A 15804-nucleotide genomic window follows, 5' to 3' on the forward strand; every position below is an offset into this window, starting at 1 on the left:
GCTCCAGCTGAAGCAGAAACCCCTGGCAACCCGCCATTCCAGACTGCGTTCGCCCACTCCTGACCCGTGAGGCAGGAGATGAGGACACTCACCCTCTCTGCTCCTGAGGGAGTGGGTCTGATGGTGGCCAGGTATAGCTCCAGCTGAAGCAGAAACCCCTGGCAACCCGCCGCTCCATCATAAGCCCTCGGTAGCGTCAGACGGAGGGTGCTGGAGTCGGGAGATGGGGAGTCCGGAACCGTGGGTGCCGAACTTGGAGAGAGGAGACCACTCCTCTCCCATCTTTCCATTCTCTCCATCACTTGATCCATCGCGGATCCGATCCGATGGAGGACGGTGGTGTGGTGGAGAACCCGTTCCTCCATCGATGGGAGAGGGTTGGCTGCTGCTCCTGCTGACTCCATCAATCTGATAGGTGCGGGATTCTGTAATGCTCCGGGTGTCGTGGGTGTGGAGTCAAAATGCAGGAGACAGAGTTCAATGCTGTGCGTCTTTTACTAGCACCAACGCACCACAGGGTGCTCACAAAAGTAACGTTCCCAAACACAGGGGAAAAAATACAATGGAAAAATACACAACTAGGCACTAAACACGTACCTCTACAACAGAGCCGAAGGTTACAAGAAAATAATCCCGCACAACAACCAGGCGGGCCGGCTGTCTAATAAAGACAAACTAATTAAACATGAACAGGTGCTACCACTAAACATACAAGGAGGGAGAGGAAAAACAATCAGTGGCAGCTAATAGGCCGGTGATGACGACCGCCGAGCGCCACCCGCCCGGGAAGGGGAAACACCCTCGGTCGGACTCGTGACAGTTGTGCACACTTCCTAAGTCGGACCAGAAGACTGCCTCGAGTTCCTCTCCTCTGCCGGCGTTGTTTTGTGTCAGCCTCTGGAATAAATTGCTCTGGAAAGAACAAACAAAGGATCCGCTCCAGGGAAGTCGTAATCCTGGTCATAATGCTGCAAGTTCTGGTGAGTTACTGCCGCTCTAATATCCAATAGTTCTTTCCGGCTGTATGTAATGACACAAAACAATTCCTGAGCTAATAACGTAAAAATAAGCAATTCCTGAGCTAATAACCCATCAGATCATTCTAACAGGACCATTTCTCATTGAAAACTGTCCATCGAATGAGGAAATAATACAGTATTTGTCAGAGCCAGACAGACGTCTGTATAATTTTTGATTTTTTTAAAGGTTTTATGTATTTTGTCTAAGAGCCAAAGAGCTCAACATATTGTGGCAGAAGGCAGGGAGAGGTGAGGGGAGTGTTTATTGGGGGGAGATATCTTGCAGCCCGCTGGCTCTGGCCCCGAGCCTTATATGGACTTCCTCCCCCAACGAGGTGAGGCTGTGGGTCAATAAGCCAGGGAGTACTTGGGAATAAAGGAGGAAGCAGCCTGCACAAAGGGGCAGAGAATGGAGAGAGAAACCTGCTTTATGAACAGTGGGAGAAGAGAGAACAATATCTGTGAGATTACCCTTGCGACCTGGACTGTCGGATTCGTATGATCGCAATGGACCTGCTGGGACCTCTACCCAAGTGCAACAGAGGACACCAATACATTCTAGTGATTCTGGATTATGCCACCAGGTACCTGGAATCCATTACCCTGCTCACCATGGCCACCAAGGGAATCGCACGTGAGTTGGTCATGCTGTTCTCCCGAGTAGGTTATCCCTGACGAGATATTGACCGACCAGGGCACCACGTTCATGTCATGAATAATGAAGGATCTATGCAAGCTAATGAAAATAACCCAGTTGCGCACCTCAGTGTATCACCCTCACACCCTCAGACCATCAAATAAAATGTGATTTGACTGATGGATTGGTGGAAAGATTCAATCGTACCCTGAAGCAGATGATAAAGAAGGTGATGGAGGCCAATGGAAAGAATCGGGACCAGCTGCTTCAAAAGGATTCTCTCCCTTCAAAATCCTGTACAGGAGATGACCCCGAGGACCGCTGGAAGTGGCTAAAGAAGCCTGGGAAAATCAACCGTCGCACCACCGAACCTTGGTGGTGCACGTGGTAGACATGAGCTATCAGATGGCAACCCTGTGGCCCCTGGTATGGGAACACATGCTGGAGGCCCAGGAGGCCGAAGTGCAGGTGTACAACAGAGGGGCACAACAAAGGGACTTTAAGACAGGAAACAAAGTGTTGGTGCTGGTCCCCACCTCATAATGCATGTTTTTGGCCCGATGGAACGGGCCATTCGAAGTCTTTGAGAAGGTGGGTGAAGTTAACTATAGGGTCAGACAGCCAGGACGTTGGCAGTGCCCAGGCCGTCTTGTGGCAGCCTAGGCAGAGAGCTTGTGTTAATTCTGTACATATTTAATATTTCATCACTTTTAATTTGTCAATAGCTAAATGAGTCCTCAAGTTTTCATATCATGAATTGGATTCCTGCACATAAATGGATGAAAATCAGTGTTCTCAACAAGCTAGCTAATGCTAGCTAGCCATTGTGTTTTCTTTCGAATTAAACCTAGACCTAATAAAAGCAAACCTTTTTCACCAACGGTGATCCAAGAGGTGGCTGTGCATGCAGAGTTGGACGTGGGCCAAGGAGGATAGGAAGTAAGGAGTGGGCTGCACCATATGGGGAGCTCAAACTTCATTGATACAGAGAATCTGCAGTGGTTGGAGACACTCTGACGACATAGAGCTGCCGCCACCTCTGCTGATCATCTAGCTATGAGCTTCCAGATCCACTCATGACCGCAGCTCCCCATCTGGAGGCTTCAAGAAGCACTGAAACAGACTTGATCTAGAATAGGGCACTCCAACTCTGTTACTGGAGAGCTACCGTCCTGTAAAGTTGTCGCTCCAACCCTAATATAGTGCACCTGATTCTGGGGTTGAAACAAAAACCTACATGAGGGTAGCTCTCCAGGAACAGGATGGAAGAGCACTGATCTCGAAGCACTCAAACAGACTTGATCTAGAAGCACTCAAAAATACTTGACCTAGAAGCACTCAAACAGACTTGATCGAGAAGCACTCAAACAGACTTGATCTAGAAGCACTCAAACAGACTTGATCCATCTTATCTAGCTACTGTTGTAGCCTATATCTCTTTTAACGTAAATTACTTCTTGCTGTTTATTTTGCTTAACAAGCACTGAGATTCTTGTCTGTAATGAAAAGTGCTAGAAAAGTTTAATAAATGCATTTTATTCATATGCAGGATTGAGTGTTTTGTTGATGCTGAGAACAGAATGTATATTTAAATAATATTCTTAGAATGTTCTCTGTTATTTATCGAACATTTTCTTAACGTTTTCTAAACAATGTGGGAACATGACTTTAAATAGAACCATGAGGAAACCTGTAGGAAACATTATGCTGAAGTACTGAAATTCCCACAGAACATTGTTTCTTAACGTTCTCTGAACTATTTGAAAACATTCCCAATGTCAAACCAGTTGGAGAAGGTTCCTAGAACATCACCAAAATTGAAATTAAATCAAACCATGTTTGAACTTTTAGGAAATGTTCTGTTAAAATAATTAAATACCAAGAAAACAACATGTGTTTGTCAAGTTCCTTAAATGTGCTGAGAATGTTCCAAAACCAAGCAACTATCCTGCACCATTCCCAGAAAGTTGTAGAAAGGTTGTAATGCAAAATAACCAAAATAACCACGCTCTCACCAAGCTCTAAGAAACATATGGTTCTCAGAACATTATGTGCTAGCTGGGATAGTACTGTAAAGACACACATTCTGAGGTTATGAATGAAGCTACAGATATAGGATCTTAATTGATCACAGTTTTGTTGCTGAGAATTTTCCTGCTATGCAGGAAACGCAGATGAGCTTTGTGATTTACATAAAGGCACTGAAAACCCTCACTAACACATGGTTATAGTAACATTACTGCACTTTTCACGTAGCCTATTTTCTTCCAGCTAATAGCCTAACAACCAATCAAGCAACATTATGGACTAAACATTAATGGTCAACTGAAGATCCTAAATATGTATAGTTAGTCATCAGAGCACTAGCCTATGGGAAGAACTAAACTGTCATTAGCCAACACACAGGGCTTCCCTTCTTCAGAGAGAGAACGGAGCAGAAAACAAAGGAGGCCTCGTGTCCAGGTGTGCCCTCGCAGCAGGAAGCCACTTCCCTTTTCATTATCTCTTCTCAACGTCTCTCTTCCTCATTCTCTTCTCTGCGTTTAGCTATGAGCAAAGATCAAAGACACTCCTACCCATTATTGCACACCCAGAGAAATGCAAATGTATGGAATAATCCAAACCAAAATAAAAATGAGGATGTGTCGGTTTTGTAATGGTATTGCATGAAAGATTGAGCGTTTGAAAGGAGCTGGGTTTCTTCACGACGCAAAACTCTATGATGAAAAACATCTATATGGTCCGTGAAACATTTACTTGGAGCAACGAGGGTAGTAATGAGGGAACTGAACAAATACTACATTCAGCACTATTGCTTTGACATGAACACAATGTTGCTCTGCAGGTTGTTCTGCACATTGAACTTCATGTTGCTCTGCACGTGACTCTGCACATGAACTGCATGTGACTCTGCACGTTGTTCTGCACGTTGAACTGCACGTTGAACTGCACGTTGAACTGCACGTTGAACTGCACGTTGAACTGCACGTTGAACTGCACGTTGAACTGCACGTTGAACTGCACGTTGAACTGCACGTTGAACTGCACGTTGAACTGCACGTTGAACTGCACGTTGATCTGCACGTTGTTCTGCACGTTGAACTGCACGTTGAACTGCACATTGTTCTGCACGTTGTTCTGCACGTTGAACTGCACGTTGAACTGCACGTTGAACTTCACGTTGCTCTGCACGTTGCTCTGCACGTTGTCTGCACGTTGCTGTGCACGTGTACCATAAAAAAGGGAAACAGTAATGCTATAGTAAGTAGCCATGTTCCCAACTGCGCTCATGCTCTAGCACATATGCACAAGTAACAAAATGAACGAACCCATTCATCACAGAAACACACAGGTTTTAAAACCGCAGTGTCTCTTTAAGACCAATAGTACAAGCAGTATTTATTAGCTATAACAGAGTGTTATGTAACATCTCTGGTTTGACTGTATAATGGGTACTGTCTCCCTCCCTTTCATGTGGGGCATGGCCCTGGACCTCGTCAAATAATATTGGCTGGCCCCGGGCCCTCCAGGCCCCTGTGGGACTCCCGCAGGGGCCTGGAGGAACACATACCCCATCCAGGAGGTGACATCACCAGGGAGGGAGGTCATGCAGTTCTGGAGCATCAGATACAGGTGTGTGTGTGTGTGTGTGTGTTTTCCACTAGCGCCAGCTGTCGACTATACAGCCGATTACAGACTCATTTTCAGCCGGGTACTTTTTCCACTTACAGTGAATTAACTAAACTACTTTTCAATTCGCTATTAAGAGAAAAGTCTGCCAAGCACTCTCCCGCTTGAATGAACAATATGCATCTTCTAGCAGATAAGAGCGTTGGCCCAGTAACTGAATGAACGCTGGATCGAATCCCCGAGCCAACTAGGTGAAAAATCTGTCGATGTGCCCTTGAGCAAGGCACTTAACCCTAATTTCTCCTGTAAGTTGCTCTGGTTAAGAGCGTCAGCTAAATCAGTGTTTCCCAACCAGGGGTACTTGGCCTATCCACAGAGGGTACTTTAGAACTCATGAGAACATAGGTTTACTGTTAAAATGCACATGAGGTGGTACTTGGTGGTACATTAACTGAAAAGGTTTGGGAACCACTGTGCTAAATGACTAAAATGTAAAATGCAAATGTAATTGATAGGACAGGGGCCTGTCAGTCACAAAGTGAGCGATGACAAGGAAACACTACTGGTTTGACAGTCTGCTTTCTGTCTCGCCACTCGGGACCTGGGGGTGTGCTTTGCGGCTGCAGAAAAATGTCTTTACACAGAGAGAGAGAGCATGATTTTAGGTGTCCCATATAGCCTAATGTGAGTGAATTTGCAACACCCATATAACGTGGTAAAGATGAATCAAAATATACTTAGCCTATTTTTTTCTGGCAAATTAATACATTTTCTTTCATGTGCAGGATCCGACATTTACGTTGGCCCACGGCCAGTAAAAACAGTAGATCTCGTCAGTCACTAACTTTTCAGCGCATTTTTGCATTCCAGTTTAACATTGAACTACTCTGTCGCAGTCTATCATTGAACATTACAAACGTAAATGTCATGATATTTGTATTTGAGCAATACGATTGGCCGTTCAATCAAGCACCACCACCACAATCCTGCGAGTCACAACTTCTCAAGCAGTCAAGCAGTACATGAGACGATCGCTGCAGTCCAAACACATTATTATAATTACCACCTCAGCCATTGCGCCAGACACTTTCCCTCAGGGGAATCCCCGTCGAAACTGGAAGCAGTTTAATAGCCATCTTAAGTGGAGGTCCAATTTACTAACGTTGCCCCCTCGGCCCTCGATTTAGCTCAACGGAGCGAGTGAACAACTTTGGTCACTTGTGGGTTGATATGACCCACAATTCAATGCAAACTGTATGTCAAACTCTGGTGGCAACGAAGTGTCAAATTTAATCAACAAGGCTTGTCAGAAAAAAAGTATGAATCTAGCTTGCTAGACTAGCACTCAAAAGTTTATGGTCACTTAGAAATGTCCTTGTTTTTGAAAGAAAAGCATATTTTGTGTCCATTAAAATAACATCAAATTGACCAGAAATACAGTGTAGACATTGTTAATGTTGTAAATAACTATTGTAGCTGGAAACGGCTGATTTTTAATGGAATATCTACATAGGCGTACAGAGGCCCATTATCAGCAACCATCTCCTGTGTTCCAGTGGCACGTTGTGTTAGATACAGGCTCAAAATGGCTAGAAACAAATAACTTTCTTCTGAAATCATCAGTCTATTCTTGTTCTGAGAAATGAAGGCTATTCCATGCGAGAAATTGCCAAGAAAGTGAAGATTTCGTACAATGATGTGTACTACTCCCTTCACAGAACAGCACAAACTGGCTCTAACCAGAATAGAAAGAGGAGTGGGAGGCCTCACTGCAGAGCAAGAGGACAAGTACATTAGAGTGTCTAGTTTGAGAAAAAGACGCCTTACAAGTCCCCAACTGGCAGATTCATTAAATAGTACTAGCAAAACACCAGTCTCAAAGTCAACAGTGAAGAGGCGACTCCGGGATGCTGGTCTTCTAGGCAGTTGCAAAGAAAAAAACATATCTCACACTGCCCAATAAAAATAAAAGATTAAGATGGGCTAAATAACATAGACAATGGACAGAGGAACTCTGCCTAGAAGGCCAGCATCCCGGAGTCGCCTCTTCACTGTTGAAGTTGAGACTGCTGTTTTGCGGGTACTATTTAATGAAGCTGCCAGTTGAGGACTTGTGAGGCCTGTTTCTTTCAAAACCAAGTACATTTTTTAAGTGACCCCAAACTTTTGAAAGGTAATGCATATATACAGTGATTTTAGCATTGGTAAATTGGCTTAGTCTCATAGTGAGGAGCCTATAAAATGTTGCTAGATTCATAAAAATATTTTTGGAATTCTGAAATGTATTGGAATAAATGACCAAACTATAAAACTAGCTAGCCAGCTATGGGTAACTGTAGCTTGCTACCTGACAGGAGTGCTAGCTAGATTTGTTAGCTTACTCGGTACATTCGTAGCTTTAGGCTGGTTGTTTAGGTTGTCCCTCGCTTTGGCAAGGGACATTTAAGGTACACTCGGATGTGACGATGTAAAACGTCATTCAAGGGCTGAGAGTTTAGATCCGAGGGCTGTCTACTTTGAGTTTGCAATGCAGCCGATGCCTTCACAAAGCACACGCGAGCTGTCCAAAGCAAAAAGAAGCACCTATCAATGATTTCCAAATGTAAACCTTCAATAGTAAACATACTAGGAATATGCTGGCTACTGTTAATAGGCTGTAAAAAGAACGATACAAAAAGAGACCTAGCATTCCTCTTGGCTCGCCTACTGTAGCCATGACGATATCTCTTTTGGAACGTTGGTCTTAAAGGGTCAGCGTCCTATTATTAAATCTTCTCAAAATGACATACTTTAGAAACAAAAATTAACGCAATTAATACAACGCAATTCTAAAGAATAAAATAATGACTTGCATTGCTAAATTATATTACACAGCCTTTTAATACACATCACAATAACTATTTATAGCTGAATATAGAGAGAAGCCACGCCAACCTATAGGCCTTGCATTACCCTAATGCATTTAAGAACTACACTATGTCCGGGCCAGTAGAAATTCAGTTTGGGACAGTAGACCTTACAGTGAAATGCCTACTTATGAGCCCCTACCAACAATGCAGTTTGAAAAAAAAGAAATAAAAGCAACAAGTAATAACAAGTAATTAAAGATCAGCAGTAAAATAACAATAGCGAGACTATATACAGGGGGTAACGATACAGAGTCAATGTGCGGGGGCACAGGTTAGTTGAAGTAATATGTACAAGTAGGTAGAGTTATTAAAGCAACTATTCATAGATGATAACAACAGAGAGTAGCAGCGGTGTAAAAAGAGGGGGGGGGGGCAATGCAAATAGTCTGGGTAGCCATTTGTTAGATGTTCAGGAGTCTACGGCTTGGGGGTAGAAGCTGTTTCGCTGCCTCTTGGACCTAGACTTGGAGCTCCGGCACCGCTTGCTTGCGATAGCAGAGATAACAGTCTATGACTAGGGTGGCTGGAGTCTTTGACACTGCTTGGTATAGAGGCCCCAGTGATGTACTGGGCTGTTCGCACTACCCTCTGTAGTGCCCTGCTCTCGATGGTGCAGCTGTAGAACCATTTGAGGATCTGAGGACCCATGCCAAATAATTTAAGTCTCCTGAGGGGGAATAGGTTTTGTTGTGCCCTCTTCACGACTGTCTTGGTGTGCTTGAACCATGTTTTGTTTGTTGGTGATGTGGACACCAAGGAACTTGAAGCACTCAACCAGCTCCACTGCAGCCCCGTCGATGAGAATAGGGGCATGCTCGGTACTCTTTTTCCTGTAGTCCACAATCATATCCTTTGTCTTGATCACGTTGAGGGAGAGGTTGTTGTCCTGGCACCACACAGCCAGGTGTCTGACCTCCTCCCTATAGGCTGTCTCGTCGTTGTCGGTGATCAGGCCTACCACTGTTGTGTCATCTGCAAACGTAATGATGGTGTTGGAGTGGTGCTTGGCCGTGCAGTCATGAGTGAACAGAGTACAGGAGGGGACTGAGCACGCACCCCTGAGGGGCCCCTGTGTTGAGGATCAGCGTGGCAGATGTGTTGTTACCTACTTTTACCACCTGGGGGTGGCCCGTCAGGACGTTCAAGATCCAGTTGCAGAGGGAGGTGTTTAGTCCCAGGGTCCTTAGCTTATTGATGAGCTTTGAGGGCACTATGGTGTTGAACGCTGAGCTGTAGTCAATGAATAGCATTCTCACATAGATGTTCCTTTTTTCCATGTGGGAAAGGGCAGTGTGGCGTGCAATAGAGATTTCATCATCTGTGGATCTGTTGGGGCGGTATGCAAATTGGAGTGGGTGGTGGGATGTGTTGTTGTGAACCATTACCAGCCTTTCAAAGCACTTCTTGTCGACAGACGTGAGTGCTACGACTCGGTAGTCATTTAGGCAGGTTACCTTAGTGTTCTTGGGCACAGGCACTATGGTGGTCTGCTTTAAACATGTTGGTATTACAGACTTGGACAGGGAAAGGTTGAAAATGTCAGTGAAGACACTTGCCAGTTGGTCAGCGCATGCTCGCAGTACGTATTGGTAATCCGTCTGGCCCCACATCCTTGTGAATGTTGACCTGTTTAAAGGTCTTACTCACATCGGCTGCGGAGAATGTGATCACACAGTCTTCCGGAACTGCTGGTGCTCTCATGCATGTTTCAGTGTTATTTGCCTCGAAGCGAGCATAGAAGTAGTTTAGCTCATCTGGTAGACTCGTGTCACTGGGCAGCTCTCGGCTGTGCTTCCCTTTGTAGTCTGTAATGGTTTGCAAGGCCTGCCACATCCAATGAGCGTTATAGCCGGTGTAGTATGATTTGATCTTCGTCATATATTGACACTTTGCCTTTTCGATGGGTCATCGAAGGGCATAGCGGGATTTCTTATAAGCTTCCGGGTTAGAGTCCCGCTCCATGAAAGCGGCAGATCTAGCCTTTAGCTCAGTACGGATGTTGCCTGTAGTCCATGGCTTCTGGTTGGGGTATGTACGTATGGTCACCGTGGGGACGACGTCATTGATGCACTTAATGATGAAGCCAAGGACTGATGTGGTATACTCCTCAATGCCATCGGAAGAATGCCAGAACACGTTCCAGTCTGTGATAGCAAAACAGTCCTGTAACTTAGCATCTGCTTCATCTGACTACTTTATTATTGATCTAGTCACTGGTGCTTCCTGCTTTAATTTTTGCTTGTAAGCAGCAATCAGGAGGACAGAATTATGGTCAGATTTTCCAAATGGTGGGCGAGGGAGAGCTTTGTTTGCGTCTCTGTGTGTGGAGTTAAGGTGGTCCAGAGTTACTTTCCCTCTGGTTGCACACTTAACATGCTGATAGAAATTTGGAAAAATGGATTTAAGTTTCCCTGCATTAAAGTCTCCGGCTACAAGGAGCACCGCCTCTGGGTGAGCGTTTTCTTATTTGCTTATGGTGGTATACAGCTCATTTAATGCTGTCTTAGTGCCAGCCTCAGTCTGTTGGTGGTATGTAAACAGCTACGAAAAATACAGATGAAAACTCTCTAGGTAGATAATGTTGTCTAGAGCTTATCATAAGATACTACATCAGGCAAGCAATAGCTTGAGACTACCTTAGATATTGTGCACCAGCTGTTATTTACAAAAATACATAGTCCACTGCCCCTTGTCTTACCAGATGCCACAGTTCTATCCTGCCGGTACAGAGTATAACCAGCCAGCTGTATGTTGATAGTGTAGCTGTTCAGCCACGACTCCGTGAAGCATGAGATATTACAGTTTTGTATGTCCCATTGGTAGTTTAATCTTCTTAGTCATCTATTTTATTCTCCAAAGATTGCACGTTTGCTAGCTGAATGGAAGGAATTGGAGGTTTATTAGATCACCTAGGAATTCTCAGAAGCCCGCCCTCTGGCCCCTTTTTCTCCGCCTCCTCTTCACGCAAATCACGGGGATCTGGGCCTGTTCCCGAGAAAGCAGTATATCATTTGAGTCGGGCTCGTCAGACTTGTTTAAAGGAAAAAAAACATTCTGCCAGTCCGTGGTGAGTAATCGCTTCTGATGTCCAGAAGTTATTTTCAGTCATAAGAGACGGTAGCGGCAACATTATGTACAAAATAAGTTTTTTAATAATTTGCATACTGCTTGACTTTTTGGCAATTCTCTGTAGATAAATCATGAAAACATTTGATGAAGATGGTTTAATCCTTCTGACTTCAGGAACGATGGGTAGGTTAGTGGAGAGATATCCTTACTCTGGTCCAAAATATTATAAAAGAAAACAGATTGAATTGTTTTAAAAGCTAATGATATGGTATTTGAAATATATTAATATAGGTCTACTGATTAAATCAAAGTGTTGACAAATCAAAGTGTTTCTGTGTAGCAAAGACCATGTTTAACACCTGAGAAAATGCTACTTCAAAAGGAAGCTTAAAGCTTTACTGTAAAAAATATATTTTTCAGTTTTTTATATCTATTGTACAACAGCTGATAAAACTAACACTGTAAAAGTGTGATTTTTTTATCAGTGTTATTTCCTGATAGTTGCTGGTTGAAAATACAATCTAGCTTTAGAACATACAAAAGGCTAACAAAATCCAGCTTGTTCTGCAAAAATGTCATAACCCCCCCAGCCCGGGGGAACCTGGCTGGCTTCTTTTTCTATTTGGCTTGCTACTCCATATGCTTGTGGAACACCCTCTGTGTGTGTGTGTGTGTCTCCTAAACTAGAAAGCTCTTCCTAGTTCCTACATGACTGTTTATTAGCGGCGCTAATGACCAGCTGATTTGGAAAGGTCAATGCATTTTAAAGACCTCTGTCTCTGCTTCTACCCTACCCACTCAAGTCTGCAGATAAAACTTTGCTTAATATTTTATAGAATAAGTTGAATCGTGGAGACCACAGAGGGGAGGGATTTTACTGGTACTCTACTCTTCCCTGCATTATCTGACTTGCATGAGACAACCAAAAGGACTACACTTTTAAGGAGAGGATGAGAGTTCTCCTCTCCACTAGAGGAGAAAGAGACAAGCTCTGAGACTACTGGCCAATTAAAAATGCACTCTGAAACTTTTGTAGAATTTCAGGCTGTAGTTTTGAAAGTGGTGCCCGCAAGCCAAAACGTGTCTAATTGTGTACTACGTCATCCATTTTGTGGTTTATGTTATGATACAAATCCAGTTTGTTGAGTTTAAGAACCCGGAATGCATCTTTAAGGTGGCTAGTGATTACATCTAGGGGGAGGTGCTTCAGTTATCAGAATGTGTCAGAAGAGAGGGATTTGTATTCATTTTCATAAAGGTCAGTTCGGTAACCTGTCACAGTTGCATTATTAAATATAACACCGCTGGTATCAAAGAGAATCATTTCACAGGAATCTGTCCGCTGACTTCCTTGTTACATGTGTGAGATGGAGAGAGATATTTTTGACATGGGGATATGCAACGACAAGGGAAATGTTTTAGATAAATATAATAGTAGGGGAATGCATCACGTTTTGGCGATTATTCACATTTTCTTAACACCTTATGCAACCTTTAAGATGCCCATTATTGAGGACAAAATACGGATATTCCATTATTGCACATTTTAATCAACCCTGATTATCACCTAATAACCCCCGGTACTGTTATACATAAATCACTGTTACTCCTGTTTGGCCAGGATCTGATCAAAACAATGGACTGGGAGACCATAAACACTGTTTAAAATACAAGCCAATTTTGGCTATGCAAAAATCTAAAGTTTTATAGTATGCTTTAAATGTCAGGATCTCAAATTAAATGTGACTTTTTATCGAGTAGAATTCACCGCATGCTATTGAGGAAGAGAGTCGCATTTTAAGTCCCACGTGTGTTTGACAACAGCTGATAATCAGATGACGGGATGAGCTGTATCATAATGAACAAATGGCGGGAAGCAACGCATTAGATTACACATTCTCAGTATGGGGGAAAGTAGTATTAGATTATACATTCTCAGTATGGGGGAAAGTAGCATTAGATTACACATTCTCAGTATGGGGGAAAGTAGTATTAGATTATACATTCTCAGTATGGGGGAAAGTAGCATTAGATTACACATTCTCAGTATGGGGGAGTCTAGTATTAGATTACACATTCTCAGTATGGGGGAGTCTAATATTAGATTACACATTCTCAGTATGGGGAGTCTAGTATTAGATTATACATTCTCAGTATGGGGGAGTCTAGTATTAGATTATACATTCTCAGTATGGGGGAGTCTAGTATTAGATTACACATTCTCAGTATGGGGGAGTCTAGTATTAGATTACACATTCTCAGTATGGGGGAGTCTAGTATTAGATTATACATTCTCAGTATGGGGGAGTCTAGTATTAGATTATACATTCTCAGTATGGGGGAGTCTAGTATTAGATTACACATTCTCAGTACGGGGGAGTCTAGTATTAGATTATACATTCTCAGTATGGGGGAGTCTAATATTAGATTACACATTCTCAGTATGGGGGAGTCTAGTATTAGATTATACATTCTCAGTATGGGGGAGTCTAGTATTAGATTATACATTCTCAGTATGGGGGAGTCTAGTATTAGATTATACATTCTCAGTATGGGGGAGTCTAGTATTAGATTATACATTCTCAGTATGGGGGAGTCTAGTATTAGATTACACATTCTCAGTACGGGGAGTCTAGTATTAGATTACACATTCTCAGTATGGGGAGTCTAATATTAGATTACACATTCTCAGTATGGGGAGTCTAGTATTAGATTACACATTCTCAGTATGAGGGAGTCTAGTATTAGATTATACATTCTCAGTATGGGGGAGACTAGTATTAGATTATACATTCTCAGTATGGGGAGTCTAGTATTAGATTATACATTCTCAGTATGGGGGAGTCTAGTATTAGATTATACATTCTCAGTATGGGGAGTCTAGTATTAGATTACACATTCTCAGTATGGGGAGACTAGTATTAGATTATACATTCTCAGTATGGGGAGTCTAGTATTAGATTACACATTCTCAGTATGGGGAGTCTAGTATTAGATTATACATTCTCAGTATGGGGGAGTCTAGTATTAGATTATACATTCTCAGTATGGGGAGTCTAGTATTAGATTATACATTCTCAGTATGGGGGAGTCTAGTATTAGATTATACATTCTCAGTATGGGGGAAAGTAGTATTAGATTATACATTCTCAGTATGGGGGAAAGTAGCATTAGATTACACATTCTCAGTATGGGGGAGTCTAGTATTAGATTATACATTCTCAGTATGGGGGGAGACTAGTATTAGATTATACATTCTCAGTATGGGGGAGTCTAGCATTAGATTACACATTCTCAGTATGGGGGAGTCTAGTATTAGATTATACATTCTCAGTATGGGGAGTCTAGTATTAGATTACACATTCTCAGTATGGGGAGACTAGTATTAGATTATACATTCTCAGTATGGGGGAGACTAGTATTAGATTATACATTCTCAGTATGGGGAGTCTAGTATTAGATTACACATTCTCAGTATGGGGAGTCTAGTATTAGATTATACATTCTCAGTATGGGGAGACTAGTATTAGATTACACATTCTCAGTATGGGGAGTCTAGTATTAGATTATACATTCTCAGTACGGGGGAGTCTAGTATTAGATTATACATTCTCAGTATGGGGAGTCTAGTATTAGATTATACATTCTCAGTATGGGGAGTCTAGTATTAGATTATACATTCTCAGTATGGGGGAGTCTAGTATTAGATTATACATTCTCAGTATGGGGAGTCTAGTATTAGATTATACATTCTCAGTATGGGGAGTCTAGTATTAGATTATACATTCTCAGTATGGGGAGTCTAGTATTAGATTATACATTCTCAGTATGGGGAGAAAGATTATACATTCTCAGTGGGGGAGTCTAGTATTAGATTATACATTCTCAGTATGGGGGAGTCTAGTATTAGATTATACATTCTCAGTATGGGGAGTCTAGTATTAGATTATACATTCTCAGTATGGGGGAGTCTAGCATTAGATTACACATTCTCAGTATGGGGGAAAGTAGTATTAGATTATACATTCTCAGTATGGGGGAGTCTAGTATTAGATTACACATTCTCAGTACTGGGGAGTCTAGTATTAGATTATACATTCTCAGTATGGGGGAGTCTAGTATTAGATTACACATTCTCAGTATGGGGGAGTCTAGTATTAGATTATACATTCTCAGTATGGGGGAGTCTAGTATTAGATTATACATTCTCAGTACGGGGGAGTCTAGTATTAGATTATACATTCTCAGTATGGGGGAGTCTAGTACTAGATTACACATTCTCAGTATGGGGGAGTCTAGTATTAGATTATACATTCTCAGTACGGGTGAGTCTAGTATTAGATGATACATTCTCAGTATGGGGGAGTCTAATATTAGATTATACATTCTCAGTATGGGGGAGTCTAATATTAGATTATACATTCTCAGTATGGGGGAGTCTAGTATTAGATTACACATTCTCAGTATGGGGGAGTCTAGTATTAGATTATACATTCTCAGTATGGGGGAGTCTAGTATTAGATTATACATTCTCAGTATG

General features: G+C 42.5%; 1 protein-coding gene across 3 annotated transcripts in view; it reads right to left on the reverse strand.

The window, feature by feature from the left end:
• Window positions 1-15804, reverse strand: part of LOC118363424 (protocadherin-15-like) — a 318783-nt gene that overhangs the window by 106080 nt on the left and 196899 nt on the right. The gene's annotated exons all lie outside the window — the stretch shown is intronic.

This window comes from Oncorhynchus keta, chromosome 3 (genome assembly GCF_023373465.1).
Source record: "Oncorhynchus keta strain PuntledgeMale-10-30-2019 chromosome 3, Oket_V2, whole genome shotgun sequence".
In the NCBI taxonomy this organism is placed as follows: Eukaryota; Metazoa; Chordata; class Actinopteri; order Salmoniformes; family Salmonidae; genus Oncorhynchus; species Oncorhynchus keta.